This window comes from Staurois parvus, unplaced genomic scaffold (genome assembly GCF_062004578.1).
Source record: "Staurois parvus isolate SC_StPar_1 unplaced genomic scaffold, SC_StPar_1.0 ptg000247l, whole genome shotgun sequence".
Taxonomy (NCBI): Eukaryota; Metazoa; Chordata; class Amphibia; order Anura; family Ranidae; genus Staurois; species Staurois parvus.
Window position 1 is genome coordinate 473,397 of NW_028318043.1, and position 22,027 is coordinate 495,423.

The window sequence follows — 22,027 nt, forward strand, 5'->3', positions numbered from 1 at the left end:
CTTCTCCTCCTCCATCTTCTTCTCCTCCTCCTCCTTCTTCTCCTCCTCCATCTTCTTCTCTTCCTCCTGCTTCTCCTCCTCCTCCTTCTCCTCCTCCTCATTCTTCTTCTTCTCCTCCTACTTCCTCTTCTTCTCCTCCTCCTTCTCCTCCTTCTCCTTCCTCTCCTTCTCCTTCTTCCTCTTCTCCTTCTTCTCCTTCTCCTCCTTCTCCTCCTTCCTCTTCTTCTTCCTCTTCTTCTTCTTCTTGCAGGTCACGGCTCATGCGCAGATTTGTTATCGGTAAAGCGATTGGCCGATTTGCCCATCATTGCCGGGAAAATCGGCCGATTGTCAAAATCAGCCGCAAATTTTCCAACTTTACCAACAAAAGAAATATGCCAAAACCCTGAAAAACAGCCGACCAATTAACCCACTAATGGGGCGAAAATCGTCCGAAAAATGCTGTTTGCAGTCTCTAGGCTCGGTAGGTGTGCGGTGGTCATGCTTTCTCTTTTTGGATCTCGGAGATACTGAAGGAAGAATTTCTCAGGAATTCTTTGCTCCTTCCAGGTACCGGGACTCCGGCAGGGATGGTGACCGGAGGGGCCCGACAGGTGAAGAGACGCTCCTTTGCATCTACTGACCTTTCCTGACTGGAGGTTCTCATTGGCACCACTAAGAAGACGAGGATGGAGCCACCAATACTTCTCCTCATCGTCTTCTATATCCGATGATTTGGGTTCCATTTCTCCACAAATGTTTATAAATGGTGAAGGAAGAGCGACCTTCACATCGATCTCCTCCTATTGGGGAATTCAACTAAAAATCAGATTTTAGTTACTGGTGGAGACTGGGGGGCTGGGCCAGCACCTTCCTTACAATGTATATATAATGGTGAGATCTTCCCACCATCTGTACTGAAGGACTTGGAGTTTTGGGCAAATCAAATCACCACAAATACAGCACAGGGATGGTGGGAACCCCTCATAATGGGCAGAGCGGGTGTAGAGACCCGGGAACTCAGCACAGAGATGGTGGCAACCCCTCATAATGCCCGGGAACTCAGTGTAGGGATGATGGGAACCCCTCATAATGCCCGGGAACTCAGTGTAGGGCTGATGGGAACCCCTCATAATGCCCGGGAACTCAGTGTAGGGATGATGGGAACCCCTCATAATGGGCACAGTGGGTGTACAGACCCGGGAACTCAGCACAGGGATGGTGGCAACCCCTCATAATGCCCGGGAACTCAGTGTAGGGATGATGGGAACCCCTCATAATGCCCAGGAACTCAGTGCAGGGATGGTGGGAACCCCTCATAATGCCCAGGAACTCGGTGTAAGGATGATGGGAACCCCTCATAATGCCCAGGAACTCAGTGCAGGGATGGTGGGAACCCCTCATAATGCCCGGGAACTCAGTGTAGGGATGATGGGAACCCCTCATAATGGGCACAGTGGGTGTACAGACTCGGGAACTCAGCACAGGGATGGTGGGAACCCCTCATAATGAGCACAGTGGGTGTACAGACCCGGGAACTCGGCACAGGGATGGTGGGAACCGCTCATAATGGACACAGTGGGTGTACAGACCCAGGAACTCAACACAGGGATATTGGGAACCCCTCATAATGCCCGGGAACTCAACACAGGGATGGTGGGAACCCCTCATAATGGGCACAGCGGGTGTACAGACCTGGGAACCCAGCAAAGGGATGGTGGGAACCCCTCATAATGGGCACGGTGGGTGTACAGACCCGGAGACTTAGCACAGGGATGGCGGGAACCCCTCATAATGGGCACAGCAGGTGTACAGACCTGGGAACCCATCACAGGGATGGTGGGAACCCCTCATAATGGGCACAGCGGGTGTACAGAACATGGAACTCAGCACAGGAATACCCTCAATAGAGTCCCCAGCAGACAGAAGAAACCATCAGGGGTGACTCTTTATCGAGCCTCCAGAACACTGAGACTCCTTTATGAAGCTCAGAGGATGATCATGGGGGGAGGGGCTTCATCAAACCTGAAACCAGAGGATGACCAGAATCAGACCCTCTGTATATTGTAATACATTTCAATTGATGGTTAGAGGTAAAATGTTATCTGAGCTCTGCCCACTGGATGGCGCTCTGTGCAATCATACAAATCCCACAGAGTTTAGGAGGACAGTGCCAACATCCAGGATCTGTCAGGACAGGAGGAGTTCGGAGCCGCCCACCATTATTACAAACACTATACAGGGTACAGAGAAATATTCCCATCAGTCTGTACCAGAGGAGCTTACACTCTAATGTCCCCCCCCCCCCACAGTCACATCAGTCTCTGTACCAGAGGAGCTTACACTCTAATGTCCCCTCCTCCACAGTCCCATCAGTCTCTGTACCAGAGGAGCTTACACTCTAATGTCCCCTCCCCCACAGTCACATCAGTCTCTGTACCAGAGGAGCTTACACTCTAATGTCCCCTCCCCCACAGTCACATCAGTCTCTGTACCAGAGGAGCTTACACTCTAATGTCCCCTCCCCCACAGTCACATCAGTCTCTGTACCAGAGGAGCTTACACTCTAATGTCCCCTCCCCCACAGTCACATCAGTCTCTGTACCAGAGGAGCTTACACTCTAATGTCCCCTCCCCCACAGTCACATCGGTCTCTGTACCAGAGGAGCTTACACTCTAATGTCCCCTCCCCCACAGTCACATCGGTCTCTGTACCAGAGGAGCTGACACTCTAATGTCCCCTCCCCCACAGTCCCACACTATTATTATTATTATTATTCATTATACAGGAAGGAGGTCCTGATTCCTCTAGAGGGGTAACAATGTAACCCATCTGGTAGAAGGATCAGGCAGAGGGGTAACAATGTATCTCATCTGATAGAAGGATCAGGCTGAGGGGTAACAATGTAGCACATCTGGTAGAAGGATCAGGCAGAGGGGTAACAATGTAGCACATCTGGTAGAAGGATCAGGCAGAGGGGTAACAATGTAACACATCTGGTAGAAGGATCAGGCTTAGGGGTAACAATGTAACACATCTGGTAGAAGGATCAGGCTGAGGGGTAACAATGTAACACATCTGGTAGAAGGATCAGGCTGAGGGGTAACAATGTAGCACATCTGGTAGAAGGATCAGGTTGAGGGGTAACAATGTAGCACATCTGGTAGAAGGATCAGGCAGAGGGGTAACAATGTAGCACATCTGGTAGAAGGATCAGGCTGAGGGGTAACAATGTAACACATCTGGTAGAAGGATCAGGCAGAGGGGTAACAATGTAACACTTCTGGTAGAAGGATCAGGCTGAGGGGTAACAATGTAACACATCTGGTAGAAAGATCAGGCTTAGGGGTAACAATGTAGCACATCTGGTAGAAGGATCGGGCAAAGAGGTAACAATGTAACACATCTGGTAGAAGGATCAGGCAGAGGGGTAACAATGTAGCACATCTGATACAAGGATCAGGCTGAGGGGTAACAATGTAGCACATCTGGTAGAAGGATCAGGCTGAGGGGTAACAATGTAACACATCTGGTAGGAGGATCAGGCTGAGGGGTAACAATGTAGCACATCTGGTAGAAGGATCAGGTTGAGGGGTAACAATGTAACACATCTGGTAGAAGGATCAGGCTGAGGGGTAACAATGTAACACATCTGGTAGAAGGATCAGGCTGAGGGGTAACAATGTAGCACATCTGGTAGAAGGATCAGGTTGAGGGGTAACAATGTAGCACATCTGGTAGAAGGATCAGGCAGAGGGGTAACAATGTAGCACATCTGGTAGAAGGATCAGGCTGAGGGGTAACAATGTAACACATCTGGTAGAAGGATCAGGCAGAGGGGTAACAATGTAACACATCTGGTAGAAGGATCAGGCTGAGGGGTAACAATGTAGCACATCTGATACAAGGATCAGGCTGAGGGGTAACAATGTAGCACATCTGGTAGAAGGATCAGGCTGAGGGGTAACAATGTAACACATCTGGTAGAAAGATCAGGCTTAGGGGTAACAATGTAGCACATCTGGTAGAAGGATCGGGCAAAGAGGTAACAATGTAACACATCTGGTAGAAGGATCAGGCAGAGGGGTAACAATGTAGCACATCTGATACAAGGATCAGGCTGAGGGGTAACAATGTAGCACATCTGGTAGAAGGATCAGGCTGAGGGGTAACAATGTAACACATCTGGTAGGAGGATCAGGCTGAGGGGTAACAATGTAACACATCTGATACAAGGATCAGGCTGAGGGGTAACAATGTAACACATCTGGTAGAAGGATCAGGCAGAGGGGTAACAATGTAACACATCTGGTAGAAGGATCAGGCTGAGGAGTAACAATGTAACACATCTGGTAGAAGGATCAGGCTGAGGAGTAACAATGTAGCACATCTGGTAGAAGGATCAGGCTGAGGGGTAACAATGTAGCACATCTGATACAAGGATCAGGCTGAGGGGTAACAATGTAACACATCTGGTAGAAGGATCAGGCAGACGGTTGCTCGCGGCTCCAGCCAGGAGGAAAGTTTGGCAGCCATGGTGTCATGTTCAGAGATTAACCCCTGAGTGCCCTATCAGAAGCCCCCTTCTCATCTGGAGCAGCAAATGCTGGCAGTCCTGGGAGGGGGGAGGCAGCAGGGCTGGGGGAGGGGCAGAGGAGGAGGAGGAGGGGTAGATTGAAAACAGATCAGTCAGGGCTGAAGTAATGGGCTCAGATCATCTGACTGCAGCAGCTCCACAGGGGGAGGAGGACTCCAAACTTTCCTCTCCGCATCCAACTTCTTCGCTGGGACTGCAGACTGCCCACTGAGCCCTCTGCATTGCCCATCGATCTTCTGGGGGAACCCTGACCTCTGGAGCTCTCCATCCCTTCCCTGGGCTGCGCACATCTTCTAGGACTCCACATCTTCCTGGGCTCTGCATCTGCTCCTGGTCTCTATTGATCTTCTCTGGACTCTGCACATCTTTCCAGGACTCCACATCCCTTCCCCAGGACTCTGCTGGTCTTTCCAGGACTCCACTTCCCTTCCCCAGGACTCTGCTGGTCTTTCCAGGACTCCACATCCCTCCCCAGGACTCTGCTGGTCTTTCCAGGACTCCACATCCCTCCCAAGGACTCTGCTGTTCTTTCCAGGAATTTACATCCCTTCCCTGGACTCTACTGACCTTCCTATGGATCTCCTTCCTGGAACTCATCATCCCATCCCAGGACTCTGCTGATCTCCTTTGGAGTCTCTACCACTTGCCTGGACTTTGCCATATCTCCTTCCTAGGACTCCACATTTCTCTTTTGGGTTCTACATCCCTTTCTTGGACTTTGTGGATCTTTTCTGGACTCTAAGGCTCCTCTCTGGGCTCTACATCCCTTCTCTGGACTCTGCACATCTTTCCAGGACTCCACATCCCTCGCCGGGACACTGCTGGTCTTTCCTGGGCTCTGCACTTATCTGGACCTCCTTGGTTGGCACTCATCATCTCTTCCCTGGACTCTGATGATCTCTTTTGGAGTCTCTGTTCGTTGTTTGGACTTTGCACTTCCCTATATTTCCATTACGTCTCTCCTTTTGGGTTCTTCATCCCTTTATTGGACTCTGTGGATCTTCCCTGGGCTCTGCTGGTCTTAAGACTCGACACCTCTTCTTTGGATTCTAAATCCCTTCCTTGGAGTCTGCTGATCTTCCCTGGATTCTCCAGACCTGCTCAGGACTCAGCACCTCTTCTTTGGATTCTGTAGTCTCACCTGAGGACACTGCTGAACTTTGCTGGGTCTCAGTGCTGCTTGCCACCCCTGGACTGTTCTGTTGCTGCAGCTGGGCTGATCTCCTCCCAGGTGATGGATGTTGGATCAGAGAGAACATTGTTCTGACTATGGACCCATTCGGATGCCCTTCCTGTTGATGAGCCCCATGCTTATGTTGGATATTGGACTTCTTAGGGTTCCTTTGAAGAAACACCAGTTACACCAGGCAGGATCTGCCTGTACCCAGAGGTAAGTGGTCAAATGCATCTCGGAAACTTCTGCTTCTCAAGCATACCTCCTCCTGCTGTGTAATGTGCATTAGATACGAGATTATCCTGAAATTAGCCCCACTGGGCCAATGCATAAAGAAACCTCCAGGCCACAAGTGATGCAAATGGTGCCCCAAGATATAGACACCCTCAAAGTTTCAAGGCCTAAGACCACTTGAAGGATTTGTAGAGGTTTGTTCGTGTTCATAGATTGTAGATCCAGGACCATTACTTGTCCATCTTGTGTGCAGAGCACTTTGCCTCATTATTCGAGTTTGTAAAGGAAGTTCATGTGAAGTTAGTGTAGACCCGTCATGGGCCTTAAGTCAAAATGATCAGTAGATCCAGAGCCGAATCTTCGACTTCCGTAAAAAGTTGAGCTTGGACCCTACCAATTGATCATGGAGATCGCCCATCAAATTAAAGGCCTCGTTGACCAGAAGGGAGGCACACTTCTTAAAAGAGGCTTGGATATGGGTGGGTGCCAAGTCCTTGTGTACAGAAAAAGTCAAGATTTGCATAGAACTTCAGCTGTCTGGATCTTTGCTTCTTTCTGTCTTGTGGTTGAAGCTGACCAAGCATCGTGCGTTCACTTTGTAATGTCCGGATTTGCAGTAGATTTACTTTACATTTCTACGTAAGGGGGTTTCCAGCAAGCAGGAATCCGCCCTGCACTTGGCTGTGCTAATGTGCAGCTACCTGTGGCGCATTGCCCAGGCTCCAAGGTATCTGCTGTCCAGCTGTAGCTTGTTCGTGAAGCTTCACCCCCCTCCAACACTTTCTGGAGACGTCTCCAGTCTACATGATATATTCTGTGCCTTCCAGAGGTTTTGCGTATAGATGAGGTGTTCCTTGTGCTTCCGGAATCTAAGGTCCCTCAATCACCAGACAACACGACGGCTATAATTTTGAGGAACCGTTGAGCAAGTTTTGTATTTCAGTCTAACGTTCTTCATATGCTTTCGTTCAGTCAGTAAATATAAATTTCTGAGTCAGAAATTCTACGTGAACGCCCTACGAACTGAGAGCTTCAAGCTGGAGAATTCGGGGAAAGCTGCGTGACCAGAAATCTCCGACTTGGAGCTCTGAGTTTGTACGGAGCCTATCTCTAGCCAGCTGTTGTGGGACTACAAGTCACATTTTTCCTAGCCTAAGGTGCCTGGTCACAGCTCTTTCAGTACAAACCGTTTTGAAGATCTACTTCTCCGTGTATGTTCGAAGATCAGAACGTGACAAATATGTCGTGATAAACAATCCATAAAAGTATCTGCGCGAAGGTTCTCATTTGTCCAAGTCATGGTAGAGCTCGTAGTGGTCACATTCAGTTGGACTTTTGGTTCTGTAATGCTGAAGATGTCTTGAAACTCCTCCAAGAACTGGCTTGGACAAGCTGCAAAACATATTCAACATTACAGAACAAGTCCAGTTGAATGCGACTACTAGCTAGACCAGCCTTTTTTTTAACCTTTTTACCCCCCTAGGGACCCCTAAAATAAGTTTCAGGTTCCGAGGAACCCTTACCAAAACCAGTTCAACCGGGGTAAATGAGAAAAATGACCTTTACATTGGGAGTCGAAGACTCAAGGAAGAATTCAGTCTTTACAATGCTGGTGAGAATGCCACATAGCTATAAACATAATTATCTTGGCTTTACCAAGTGTTGGTGGCCTTGGAACTGTGAAGGCACCATTAAATAGAAGGTCAGTAAGCCACAGCTCAAGGAACCCCTAGCAACTTCTAGAGCAACCCTTTCAACACAGAGGAACCCTTGAAATAACGTTCAGGTCTTGGGGAACCCTTGCTAAAAACTATTACATCAACACCTCCTGATACATTAGTATGATGGTCAGTAGGAAAAGTGCTCCTCACACTTGTGGTCATTTGGAAGAATACCCCCCTTACAGATAGCTAAACCAATCAATGGTGTCAGTGGGAACTGGGAAGAATGCTCCTCACACTTGTGGTCATTGGGAAGAATCCCCCCCCCCCTTACAGATAGCTAAAAAGATCAATGGTGTCGGTGGGAACTGGGAAGAATGCTCCTCACACTTGTGGTCATTAGGAAGAATTCCCCCCCTTACCGATGGCTAAAAAGATCAATGATGTCAGTGGGAACTGGGAAGAAAGCTCCTCACACTTGTGGTCATTTGGAAGAATCCCCCTCTTACAGATAGCTAAACTGATCAATGGTGTCGTCACACATGTGGTCATCAGGAAGAATTCCCCCCCCCCCCCCTTATAGATAGCCAAAAAGATCAATGGTGTCGGTGGGAACTGAGAAGAATGCTCCTCACACTTGTGGTCATCCGGAAGAATTTCACCCCCCCCCCCCTTATAGGTAGCCAAAAAGATCAATGGTGTCGGTGGGAACTGGGAAGAATGCTCCTCACACTTGTGGTCAGCAGGAAGAATCCCCCCCCCCCCTTATAGATAGCCAAAGAGATCAATGGTGTTAGTGGGAACTGGGAAGAATGCTCCTCACACTTGTGGTCATCCAGAAGAATTTCACCCCCCCCCCTCCCCCTTATAGATAGCCAAAAAGATCAATGGTGTCGGTGGAAACTGGGAAGAATGCTCCTCACACTTGTGGTCATTGGGAAGAATTCCCCCCCTTACCGATGGCTAAAACGATCAATGGTGTCAGTGGGAACTTATCTGAGAGCCAAAAATTGCTGATTGCTCAAAGAACCTCTAGCAACCTCTAGAGCAACCTTTTCAACGCAGAGGAACCCTTGAAATAACTTTCAGGTCTCGGGGAACCCTTGCTAAAAACTATTACATCTACACCTCCTGATACATTAATATGATGGTCAGTAGGAAGAATGCTCCTCACACTTGTGGTCATTGGGAAAAATTACCCCCCCCCCCCCTTATAGATAGCCAAAAAGATCAATGGTGTCACTGGGAACTGGGAAGAATGTTCCTCACACTTGTGGTCATTTGGAAGAATTCCCCCCTTACAGATGGCTAAAACGATCAATGGTGTCAGTTGGAACTTATCTGAGAGCCAAAAGATGCTGATTGCTCAAGGAACCTCTAGCAACCTTTTCAACGCAGAGGAACCCTTGCTAAAAACTATTTACATCTACACCTCCTGATACATTAGTAGGATGGTCAGTAGGAAGAATGCTCCTCACACTTGTGGTCCTTGGGAAGAATCCCCCCCCCCCTTATAGATAGCTAAAAAGATCAATGGTGTCGGTGGGAACTGGGAAGAATGCTCCTCACACTTGTGGTCATTTGGGAGAATCCCCCCCCTTCCTTACAGATAGCTAAAACGATCAATGGTGTCAGTGGAAACTTATCTGAGAGGCATAAATTGATGATTGCTCAAGGAAACTCTAGCAACCTCAGGAGTAACCCCTGTAGAGAAACTCTGCTTCAGAGGAACCCTAGGGTTTTACGGAACCCTGGTTGAAAATAGCTGAGCTGGACCATAAAATGGTTTCACTTTGCCCACCAAAAATCCTCATTTTCTGAGTCTGAACACACGAGTAGAGGTTTCTCGCTGAAAAACTGCAGGCCACCACAGCCAGGGGATCCAAAAAAGAAAGGTCAGACGAATTTCCTATGTACATCTCGACTTCCGTGTTTGTCATCGCACAAATCAAATTGTTTGCCGAACCGACTATTAATTCCCGATGTACCTTGAGATTCAACATGGAGGTCACAGTTGTATTTTGATACCAACCCAATAAGGACCTGATTTGGGCTCCACCAGCCTCCTCATATCTATTACGTAAATCCAAAAATGCTTAGATGAAGTATTATTATGGATACGGGGAGGTTAGTTGAGGCCAAAGTCCGTCTTGATTGGGTTGGTTTAGGAATTGTGAGGACGGGGGGGGGGAGGTTCCTCTCCTCTTACATGTTTTTAATTATTGTAAGGGACCTGGAGACAATCGTATTCATTTTTGGTGGAAGTTATATTTTCAGGACAAGCTTTCGGGGTCTACTACCTCCTTCTTCTTGGTCCAAGCAGTGTCGGTTACACAACAGGGAACGCCTGTCCTGAAAATGTAACTGTTAATTCAAATTTAAAAAAAAAAGTGTTATGGACAATCCTCAACGGTGTTGATGCACGTGGCTACAATCACCTTAAAAATGGACCTTGGAAGCTTTTTTCTTTGGATTTTGGGTTCTGGTTGCCCACCAGGACTATTGCATTCTATGAGTATCACACATGTCAGTTGTTGGGGATGGGGGGGGGGATGGAGGGGAGAGGGGTCACACATCAACCAACGCAAAGTCCCATTAAATACCTTGTGCCAAACTTTCTGGGTCTCCTGTAATGTGGTGGAGGAAGGTCACATAAAGACTGAGGGACGCAGTGCTGAGGATGGGACAATGCCTTGTGTTCGGAAAAAACAATTGGCACAATCCGGCTTTTATCCTCTGTTAAGAATCGCTAAAACAATTCGGCTTTTCTGTGTGAATGAGGAGTCACCTCTTTGTGACTCGGCCCTTCATCCACTTGGAGGAGGAGAATGACAACGGGAATGCCGCAAAAGTCAGTACAAAAGGTGTATAGATAGATAGATAGATATTTAAATTTTTATTTTATTTTTTTTACGAAGGTGTTTATATATATATATTTTTTTTTTATTGTATTTTGTCTCTTATTATTATTTTTTCTTTTTTATGAAGGTGTTTATATATATATATATATATATATATATATATATATATATATATATATGAAAACACTTTTGTGGAAAAAAAGAACTAGAAAACAAAATAATAATAATGAAAAAAAATAAAAATAAAAATTATATATATATAATTGTTATTATTATTTAGTTTTTGTGTTTTTTACCAAGGTATTTATATAGATAGATAGATATATACACACACACACACACACACGCATATATATATATATATATATATATATATACACATATATATATATATACACACACACATATATATATATATATATATATATATATATATATATATATGTGTGTGTGTGTGTGTGTGTGTGTGTGTGTGAAAACACTTTTGTGAAAAAAAGAACTAAAAAACAAAATAATGATATTGAAAAAAATAAATAAATAAAAATTATATATATATATATATACATACACACACACACATATACATACATATATATATATATATATATATATATATATATATATATATATATATACTCAATAAAAATAAATAAAAAATAATAATATGAACGCCGGTAACCTCAGGCAAGCAACAGTCGTTTCTGTACTTGTGGTCTTTTATGTCATTTGGAATTTATCAACATTTTATTTTATATTTATTTTATATTTATTATTTTATGTTTATTTTATATTTATTATTATTTTTTTTTTTTATATTTATTAAGCAAATTGAGTTAAGCAACAAGAAAAAAAGGAAAAAAAATGCATCAAAAACGCAACTTGCGTTTTTGGTTCTATAGACTTCAATAGAAACGTTGCAGAAAAGCATGTAGTGCATTTTTGCTTCCTTTTTTGCATTTGAAATCTGCCTAGCAACAAGAAAAATGAAAAAAAAAAAATGAAAAAAAACCACGGGTGCAAAAACGCAACACAAAACGCGATGCAGAAATGGCTCAAACTCAGCCTGAATAGGTGTGAACTGAGCCTCGGTATCAGGAAGAACGAATAAAAATCTCCATGTGTTTCAGGCTTCGTTCACACCTGTGCAGTTCGCTTTCTGTCCGTTTTGCTTTTCGCAGTTCGTTTTGCGTTTTCTACACGTGTTTTTGATACGTTTTTACATCATTTTGTTTATATATATATATTTTTTTTTTAAAGTTGAATTTTTTTTTTTGCTGGGCAGAATAAAAATGCAAACCGCAGCATATCGCATGTGATTTGCACAAGAACCGCGTCGCACCGCATTCCTGTGCAAATCACATGCGAATTCTGTGCGGTGCGTACATTTTGTACGGCTCAAATCGCACAGCATCTGCACCAAGAAAGCACAGGACCCTTTTTTTAATCCGCACCTGAATCAGATCGCACGGGCATTCGCACCCCTGTGACCCGATTCTGCACATCGCGCTGCGTTTTGCAAACTGATTTTGGGGTGTCATTAACCACTTGCTGTCCGGCCGGACGGTGGCAGTCCAGGGGCAGGTTGCCGTTCATAAACAGCGCCCGCCATTATGGACTGTACGCACTCCCTGGGAGCGCGCAGCACCGCGATCCAGTGCCCGTTGTGTCCTCCGGACACAGTGGAACACCGATCGTCGTACAGGACTTCTGTGTGAGGTCCCGATCATGTGATCACTGATTGGCCAATCAGTGATCACATGCAGAGTAGTAAGCAAGATGTCACTTCTGACTTCATAGCTTACTACGTGTGAAATCTGTGAATGATCACCGAGGTCACATGGTACAGGGCTATTCACAACAGCCTTGTACCATGTGACAAGCTGTGACCAATCACAGCTCACACAGTATTTCTCAATGGCTGCAGGAATGCAGACAGAGAGAAGGAGAAATGATTGATTTTACAGCCTTTATGGGTGTAAAAGCAATCAGTGTTAAAAAAAAAAAATCTTCATCACCCCCCACAAGTAGTACAGTGTCACCATGGTGACTGTACTGCTAGGGTGACAGTATGTAGAAAAAAAAACAAAAACAAATAATAATATAAAAATAAAATAGAAATGTAAAAAATTATAATTTTTGGTTCTAAACTAATTTGGGTTATTTATTTTTTTACTAAACAGATAACGGAATACATTTTGGCCAAGATTTATTCTGAAATATTATTTATTTGCAAAATTTTATAAGAAAAACACTTTTTTTCAAAATTTTTGGACTTTTCATTTATATAGCAAAAAAAATAAAAATCCCAGCGGGGAATAAATACCACCAAAATAAAGCTTTATCTGTCTCAAAAAAATGCTAAATAATTCATATGGGTACAGTGTTGCATGACCGCGCAATTGTCATTCAAAGTGTGATAGCGCTGAAAGCTGAAAATTGGCCTGGGGGGGAAGGGGGGGAAAGTGTCCGGACAGGAAGGGGGGGAAAGTGTCCGGACTGGAAGGGGGGGAAAGTGTCCGGACTGGAAGGGGGGGAAAGTGTCCGGACTGGAAGGGGGTGAAAGTGTCCGGACTGGAAGGGGGGGAAAGTGTCCGGACAGGAAGGGGGTGAAAGTGTCCGGACTGGAAGGGGGTGAAAGTGTTCGACTGGAAGGGGGGGGAAAGTGTTCGACTGGAAGGGGGGGAAAGTGTCCGGACTGGAAGGGGGTGAAAGTGTTCGACTGGAAGGGGGGGGGAAAGTGTTCGACTGGAAGGGGGGGAAAGTGTCCGGACTGGAAGGGGGTGAAAGTGTCCGGACTGGAAGGGGGGAAAGTGTCCGGACTGGAAGGGGGGAAACTGTCCGGACTGGAAGGGGGTGAAAGTGTCCGGACTGGAAGGGGGGGAAAGTGTCCGGACTGGAAGGGGGTGAAAGTGTCCGGACTGGAAGGGGGTGAAAGTGTCCGGACTGGAAGGGGGTGAAAGTGTCCGGACTGGAAGGGGGTGAAAGTGTCCGGACTGGAAGGGGGGGGGGGAAGTATCCGGACTGGAAGGGGGGGGGGGAAGTATCCGGACTGGAAGGGGGTGAAAGTGTCCGGACTGGAAGATGTGCAATTATGATGCGGTGCAGAAAGTATTTGTTCCTCGTACCTATGCATGCAGTTGCTGCGCGTTGACACGCCGTTGACGTGCGCTTTTCTAACTGCATTTGACCTGTGAGGACACTTCCTTCTTTCCTTTGGCTTCTATGTGCACTGTGATGCGTTGCAGTGCGTTTGAATGCGTTCTTGTGCGGAATGCTGTACTTTCCCGCACCGCGCTTAACTGCACTGAGTGGTGTGAACTGTGCTCATTGGATCGCCTGGATTTTGGACTGTCTATGCAGTTGTAGTGCAGCTCAGCCAACTGCATTCAGCCAACGGTTTTTCGTCTGAAAATCGAAAACGTTGTTCGCTCGGTAATCCGAAGGCGCCATCAATGATTTCAAAGAATTTTCTTTCGGAAACATTTTCTAAGAATTTTTGTTCTAATTTTGCACCATTAGTGGGTCACAGAAACGGCCGATTTTCGTGCGACCATCGAATTTGAGTGATCGGGAATGTTGGAAATTTTTTGAAAAATGAACGAATTTCGAATCAATGATGGGAGAATCGTGCTTAGTTTATTTTATATATAATATACATGAAATTATGAATTTGCGCTCTCCACGGGGTGTAATGCAGGCCATACACGGGTCGAATTCCGAACGGTTTTTCATCCAAAAATCGGAAACATCGTTCGCTCGGTAATCCGATGGCGACATCAATGATTTCGAAAATCGGTCGACCGAGTCATAATGTTCTCCCCATATAACAGGCAAAACTTCTGCTCCTTCCGGGTCACGGCTCACGGCGCAGATTTTTTTCGGAAAAACGATCGTACGATTTGACCGTCATTGAGTCCAAAATCGGTCGTTTTTCACGAATTTTCCAACATGCCCGATCACCAAAAAGGGGAGGAACCACGAAAATCGGCCGGTGCCATTGACCCCACTAACAGAGCGAAAATCATCCGATTATTCTTAGGTTCGATTTTCAGACAAAAAAATCGGTCAAACTCAGACCGGATTGCACCAATATTAGCGCATGCACTACTTAAAAAAAAAAAAACGCACTGTAATCAGACTGCATGGGATCCAGTGCAGGTAAAGGCACCGTGTTTGTGACCTGCGTTTGGGGCGTCTGGAATTGTGTTTGAGATTCTGTTGACACCCGCAGCCGATCACACATCAAATGAGTGTTGAGCGCGGTGCTGGAACAGCGCACGGAACACAGGTTCCCCGTATTGCGTTCTGGTGTGAACGGGCCCTAAGGGTGTACTTTACGCTTGCAGTTGAGGAAGGTGGGGGGGGGTGGTAAAAATAGGCAGTTTACTGCTCCTCGGTATGTTATTTATGCAGATTTGTAAGGAAATGTATAGGCTTTCCACTCAAAAAAAAAACGACAATGCCATGCGCCAAATCCTCGATATTCGTGCCGGTGCAGCCCCAACCTGTGATGTGGAGCAGATGTCGCAATACTCCAGTTCTGGCTCAGTCATTGTCCTGCGGCTATTGAGGGACTACAGTTCCCAGCAAGCCGCAGGCGTTCCAGCTGGGAGTCGTCGCTCCTGGAGAGCTGAAGTTCGCCAAAAGCGCCCTTGCAGTGGGAGTTGTCGCTCCTGGAGAGCCGATGTTCACCAAAAGCGCCCTTGCAGCCGTGGACGTTCCAGCTGGGAGTTGTCGCTCCTGGAGAGCTGATGTTCACCAAAAGCGCCCTTGCAGTGGGATTTGTCGCTCCTGGAGAGCCGATGTTCACCGAAAGCGCCCTTGCAGTGGGATTTGTCGCACCTGGAGAGCCGATGTTCACCGAAAGCGCCCTTGCAGTGGGAGTTGTCGCACCTGGAGAGCCGATGTTCACCGAAAGCGCCCTTGCAGTGGGAGCTGTCGCTCCTGGAGAGCCGATGTTCACCGAAAGCGCCCTTGCAGTGGGAGTTGTCGCACCTGGAGAGCCGATGTTCACCGAAAGCGCCCTTGCAGTGGGAGCTGTCGCTCCTGGAGAGCCGATGTTCACCGAAAGCGCCCTTGCAGTGGGAGCTGTCGCTCCTGGAGAGCCGATGTTCACCGAAAGCGCCCTTGCAGTGGGAGCTGTCGCTCCTGGAGAGCCGATGTTCACCGAAAGCGCCCTTGCAGTGGGATTTGTCGCTCCTGGAGAGCCGATGTTCACCGAAAGCGCCCTTGCAGTGGGAGCTGTCGCTCCTGGAGAGCCGATGTTCACCGAAAGCGCCCTTGCAGTGGGAGCTGTCGCTCCTGGAGAGCCGATGTTCACCGAAAGCGCCCTTCCAGTGGGATTTGTCGCTCCTGGAGAGCCGATGTTCACCGAAAGCGCCCTTGCAGTGGGAGCTGTTGCTCCTGGAGAGCCGATGTTCACCGAAAGCGCCCTTGCAGTGGGAGCTGTCGCTCCTGGAGAGCCGATGTTCACCGAAAGCGCCCTTGCAGTGGGAGCTGTCGCTCCTGGAGAGCCGATGTTCACTGAAAGCGCCCTTGCAGTGGGAGCTGTCGCTCCTGGAGAGCCGATGTTCACCGAAAGCGCCCTTGCAGTGGGATTTGTCGCTCCTGGAGAGCCGATGTTCACCGAAAGCGCCCTTGCAGTGGGAGCTGTCGCTCCTGGAGAGCCGATGTTCACCGAAAGCGCCCTTCCAGTGGGATTTGTCGCTCCTGGAGAGCCGATGTTCACCGAAAGCGCCCTTGCAGTGGGAGCTGTCGCTCCTGGAGAGCCGATGTTCACCGAAAGCGCCCTTGCAGTGGGAGCTGTCGCTCCTGGAGAGCCGATGTTCACCAAAAGCGCCCTTGCAGTGGGAGCTGTCGCTCCTGGAGAGCCGATGTTCACCGAAAGCGCCCTTGCAGTGGGATTTGTCGCTCCTGGAGAGCCGATGTTCACCAAAAGCGTCCTTGCAGTGGGAGTCGTCGCTCCTGGAGAGCCGATGTTCACCAAAAGCGCCCTTGCAGTGGGAGTCGTCGCTCCTGGAGAGCTGATGTTCACAAAAAGCACCCTTGCAGCCATGGACGTTCCAGCTGGGAGTTTTCGCTCCTGGAGAGCCGATGTTCTCCTGGAGAGCTGATATTCACCAACAGCACCCTTGCAGTGGGAGTCGTCGCTCCTGGAGAGCTGATGTTCTCCTGTAGAGCTGATGTTCTCCTGGAGAGCTGATGTTCACCAAAAGCACCCTTGCAGTGGGAGTTGTCGCTCCTGTAGAGCTGATGTTCTCCTGGAGAGCTGATATTCACCAACAGCACCCTTGCAGTGGGAGTTGTCGCTCCTGTAGAGCTGATGTTCTCCTGGAGAGCCGATGTTCACCAAAAGCACCCTTGCAGTGGAAGTCGTCGCTCCTGGAGAGCTGATGTTCACCGAAAGCACCCTTGCAGTGGGAGTTGTCGCTCCTGTAGAGCTGATGTTCTCCTGGAGAGCCGATGTTCACCAAAAGCACCCTTGCAGTGGAAGTCGTCGCTCCTGGAGAGCTGATATTCACCAAAAGCGCCCTTTGAGGCCCCCCCCCCAGACAATGGTGGCAGACTCTGCCGTCTCTTCTTCTGCATCATTAATTCCACACTCGGGAGGAAATGACTGTACAGCTCATTGTTTGAATTAAAGAGCCATTTTAGAGAACATCTTGAGCAGCTTTTGGTGTTTGCAATGAAAGTTTATTTTAGACTTAATCCCACAAAGTCTTGTGGTGGATACGGGATGCCAGAGCTACGAGGCGTGGAGAGCGCGGGCCGACGTGCATGCTAGACTTCTCCGTGAAAGTTTCTGGATGCGGCAGCTCCGATCTGCACGGCTCTCGGGGGAATCGGAATAAAAGAGTGAAGAAGGAACCCAATGGGAAGCCTCCAGCTTGGGGAAGAAAGAGAGAACGGGTGAAAGGGTCATCCGGGTTTGTGTCTTCTGATAAGGGGAATCTCTCAAATTTGCAACCCATCCTTGGATCGGATGTGATCTTTGTTTCGAGAGGACAACGCAATGTTGAAAGCCGCGGCAGTTCCTGGTTCTTACATTCTGCAGAACCCGTTGAGTGTTCCAGGAGCTCCTAAACCCAAATGATGACATCAGCTAACCCTGACCCTACACTGGAAATACCTGTACTCCACTCAGGGGGAGTGTCCCCCAAACCAACACTTATGGGAATGTCCATCTCCCCATCTTTTCCTGCCCAGGGGCCAACTGACCATTTGGAGGGCCCGGGGTCAGTAGGGGGCCCCATGAGATGCCCCTGGTACCTTTTTCATAGGCTTTTTTGAGTTTGGGCAAGGACACAGGGGCCCATGATCCCCTATTGCCCGGGGGCCCCATGAGTTGTCAGTCCGCCCCTGTTCCTGCCCACTTATTCCTTCTGTCAACCTCCACATCACTGCTGTGTCCTACAGTGGACAGCTGGACAAGCAAATTTGCAAATGGAACCTTTTCAGTTCTCTTTCTCCTGCCATCCTCCAAAAGTTGTCCTGGAATTTTATGGACTTTTCTGGAATTAAACCTAAACCTTAGTTTTTTCTGAACCTTCCTGTACTTAACTCTAACCCTAACCCTTAGGGTTAGGTCCTCTGGACTTTTCTGGAATTAACCTTACCTTACCCCTCGGGTTTCGGGTTTCTGGACCGCCCTGGAATTAACTTTTGGGTTTAGATTCCCTGGAATTAACCCCAACCCTTAGTTTTAGATTTTCTGGACCTTCTTGGAATTAACCCCAACCCTTAGGTTTAGGTTTTCTGGACCTTCTTGGAATTAACCCCAATCCTAATCCATGGGTTTAGGTTTTCTGGACCTTCTTGGAATTAACCCCAACCCTTTGGTTTAGGTTTTCTGGACCTTCCTGGAATTATCCCGAATCTTTAGATTTAGGTTTTCTGGACCTTCTTGGAATTAACCCCAGCCCTTAGGTTTATATTTTCTTGGCCTTCTTGGAATAAACCCCAACCTTTAGGGTTAGGTTTTCAGGACCTTTTTAGAATTAACCCTAGCCCTAATCCTTTGGTTTAGGTTTTCTGGACCTTCCTGGAATTATCCTGAATCTTTAGATTTAGGTTTTCTGGACCTTCTTGGAATTAACCCCAACCCTTAGGTTTAGGTTTTCTGGACCTTCTTGGAATTAACCCCAACCCTTAGGCTTAGGTTTTCTGGACCTTCTTGGAATTAACCCCAACCCTTAGGCTTAGGTTTTCTGGACCTTCTTGGAATTAACCCCAACCCTTAGGGTTAGGTTTTCTGGACTTTTTTGGAATTAACCCTAACCCTAATCCTTTGGTTTGTGTTTTCTGGACCTTCCTGGAATTATCCCGAATCTTTAGATTTAGGTTTTCTGGACCTTCCTGGAAGAAACCCCAACCCTTAGGGTTAGGTTTTCTGGACTTTCCCGGAATTAACCCTAGCCCTAATCCTTTGGTTTAGGTTTTCTAGACCTTCCTGGAATTATCCTGAATCTTTAGATTTAGGTTTTCTGGACCTTCTTGGAATTAACCCCAACCCTTAGGTTTAGGTTTTCTGGACCTTCTTGGAATTAACCCCAACCCTTAGGCTTAGGTTTTCTGGACCTTCTTGGAATTAACCCCAACCCTTAGGGTTAGGTTTTCTGGACTTTTTTGGAATTAACCCTAACCCTAATCCTTTGGTTTGTGTTTTCTGGACCTTCCTGGAATTATCCCGAATCTTTAGATTTAGGTTTTCTGGACCTTCCTGGAAGAAACCCCAACCCTTAGGGTTAGGTTTTCTGGACTTTCCCGGAATTAACCCTAGCCCTCAGCTCTGAGTGCTCTGGACTGAGACAAGTACACACTATAGAGGGATATGCTTCATTCATATTTCATGTCTGAGGTGTACATCCACTTTAAGAGGATCTCTGCCCCAGCTCCGCCCACTTACACATTCATTTTGACCCATGTTCATGTCAGGGTAGGTGCGAGGAGCTAGAAATGAGTGATTTTGTAGACAATTGAAAGTCTTTGGTTGGGCCAAAGATGGCCTGGGTGCACCAGCTCTCCACAAAGCAATGGTCCCAATCAAGGGAGGGAGGGGGGTCACAAGGCTTGAGTAATTTCCGTGTATTCGAACACGCATGATGAGAGTCCATGTATATGTTTTATTAATCTACAAACTTAAAAAGTCCAACCGCAGGAAGCCAACACTTTTCGGGGGCCAAATAATCCCCCGACATCAGGGCTTTCCCTAGATCCCAGTATGTGCCGGACTCAGACAATGGCTGCCAGGCACTCCGGTATCAGGGATCCCCCTCGCCCCGATCCATATACCCGGGCTGTCATTTGGGGGTTCTCGTCCTCCTGTTACATGTTTGGGTTTGATTGCCCTTTATACAGCTCCCTATAACATTGCCTCGTGTACCGCCGCAGCAGCTGTCGGCCCCCCCTACATCCATAATGGGGGCCGATCGCAGCTTCCCTCTACGCAGCCTATACGTTGTTCAGGAAACGCGCCGTCGTGGTTTTGGTCTTAAACATACAAACTTGTGGTTTTCATTCCAGCTTCAACCGCACAACTTTCACTCGGTGATCTCATGAAAATCCCTCTCCTAATTGGGATTGCCGAGCAACCGGGAGCGCGATTCACCGCCGAGCGACCGGAGAGAAAAGTCCAATGAGGGAGCCCCGAGCGCGTTATCAGACGACACAACCACCTTCTGTAGTAAGAGATTGACGAAGGCAGGCAAATCTCTCGGGGGGTCATTTGATTTTTGATTTGATTTTTTTCAGATACTTATATAGCGCCAACAATTTACGTTTTACATATATATTGTACCTTCACATCAGTCCCCGCCCCCGAGGAGCTTACAATCTAAGGTCCCTAACTCACATACACATACTAGGGCCAATTTAGACAGGAGCCAATTATCCTACCAGCATGTCTTTGGAGTGTCGGAGGAAACTGGAGTACCTGGAGGAAACCCACGCAGGCACAGGGAGAACATGCAAACTCCAGGCAGGAGGTGCCGTGGCTGAGATTCGAACCAACGACCCGAGTACTGCCAATTGGAAGTGCCAACCATTTAGCCGCTGTGCTGCCCATCATGCAAAAAGTTTGATAATTATACATTTGAATAATTATAATAAAGCCCCCCCCTCTACCCTCCCACCCCTCCCCCCTCTATCCTCCATCCCCTCCTCTACCCTCCCCCCCTCTACCCTCCCTCCCTCTACCCTCCCTCCCCTCCTTTACTCTCCCCCCCCACTACCCTCGCTCCCCTCTACCCTCCCACCCCTCCCCCCCTCTACCCTCCCACCCCTCCCCCCTCTATCCTCCATCCCCTCCTTTACTCTCCCCCCCCACTACCCTCGCTCCCCTCTACCCTCCCACCCCTCCCCACCTCTACCCTCCCTCCCCTACCCACCTCTACCCTCCCACCCCTCCCCCCTCTACCCTCCATCCCCTCCTCTACCCTCCCCCCCTACCCTCCCTCCCTTGCATGTTCTCCCTGTGCCTGTGTGGGTTTCCTCCAGGTACTCCGGTTTCCTCCTGCACTACAAATACATGCTGGTTGGTGAATTGGCTCCTGTCTAAATTGGCCCTAGTATGTGTATGTATGAATGTGAGTTAGGGACCTTAGATTGTACGCTCCTCGGGGGCGGGGACTGAAGTGAATGTACAATATATATGTAAATTGATGGCGATATATAAGTACCTGAAATAAAATAAATAATAACGATCCTCCAGAGATTTCCCTGCCTTTGTCAATCTCTTACTACAGAAGGGGGTTGTATCGTCTGATAAAGCATTCAGGGCTCCCTCATTGGACTTTTCTCTCCGGTCGCTCGGCGGTTAGATTGTACGCCCCTTGGGGGCGGGGATTGATGTGAATGTACAATATATATGTAAAGTGCTGTGTAAATTGATGGCGCTATATAAGTACCTGAAATAAATCAATAAATCGCTCTTCAGAGAGCATTTGACAGGCCATTAGGGGGCGTTGTATCACCTCCTCAGCCACAGCCTTGAACCCTGCACCACGTGTGTCGCGGGGCACTTGCAGACACTGGCGGACTGACCATTTGGAAACTCGGGCACTGCCCGAGGTCCCAGGCTCAGTAGGGGGCCCCATGAGATGCCCCTGGTACCTTTTTCATAGGTTTTTTTGAGTTTGGGCAAGGACATAGGGGCCCCATGATCCCCTATTCCCCGGGGGCCCCATGAGTTGTCAGTCCGCCCCTGCTTGCAGAGCAACCCCATTCACTTAAATGGATCGCACTCAGCAGGCGCTTTACCCGCCGAAAGCATCAGGGGGGATAATTACCGCAAAGCATCGTGGCCTCGGCATGTTTAAACCCCCGGCTGCTGCCTCCGCCGCTAAAAGGGGGCAGTTGGGGGTAAAGCTGCGGCTCAGCCACAGGGTATTACCGCTTCTCAACCACTAATGTGAATGAGCCCCATTCTCAGAAACGTTCCTTCCTACCTATCCTGCACACATAAAAAAAAAATGTTCTGCGTACTTACCTATATTTAATCTGGTCCAGTCCGGTCATGTGATC

General features: G+C 47.9%; 1 protein-coding gene across 1 annotated transcript in view; it reads left to right on the top strand.

Moving 5' to 3' along the window:
• The first annotated feature begins 4,694 nt into the window (after positions 1–4,694).
• Positions 4,695–22,027, top strand: part of GLI2 (GLI family zinc finger 2) — a 246,406-nt gene continuing 229,073 nt past the window's right edge. Inside the window, exon 1 of the mRNA XM_089680618.1 lies at positions 4,695–5,967. The gene's annotated coding sequence lies outside the window, so the exon portion shown is untranslated. The remainder of the gene's footprint in view (positions 5,968–22,027) is intronic.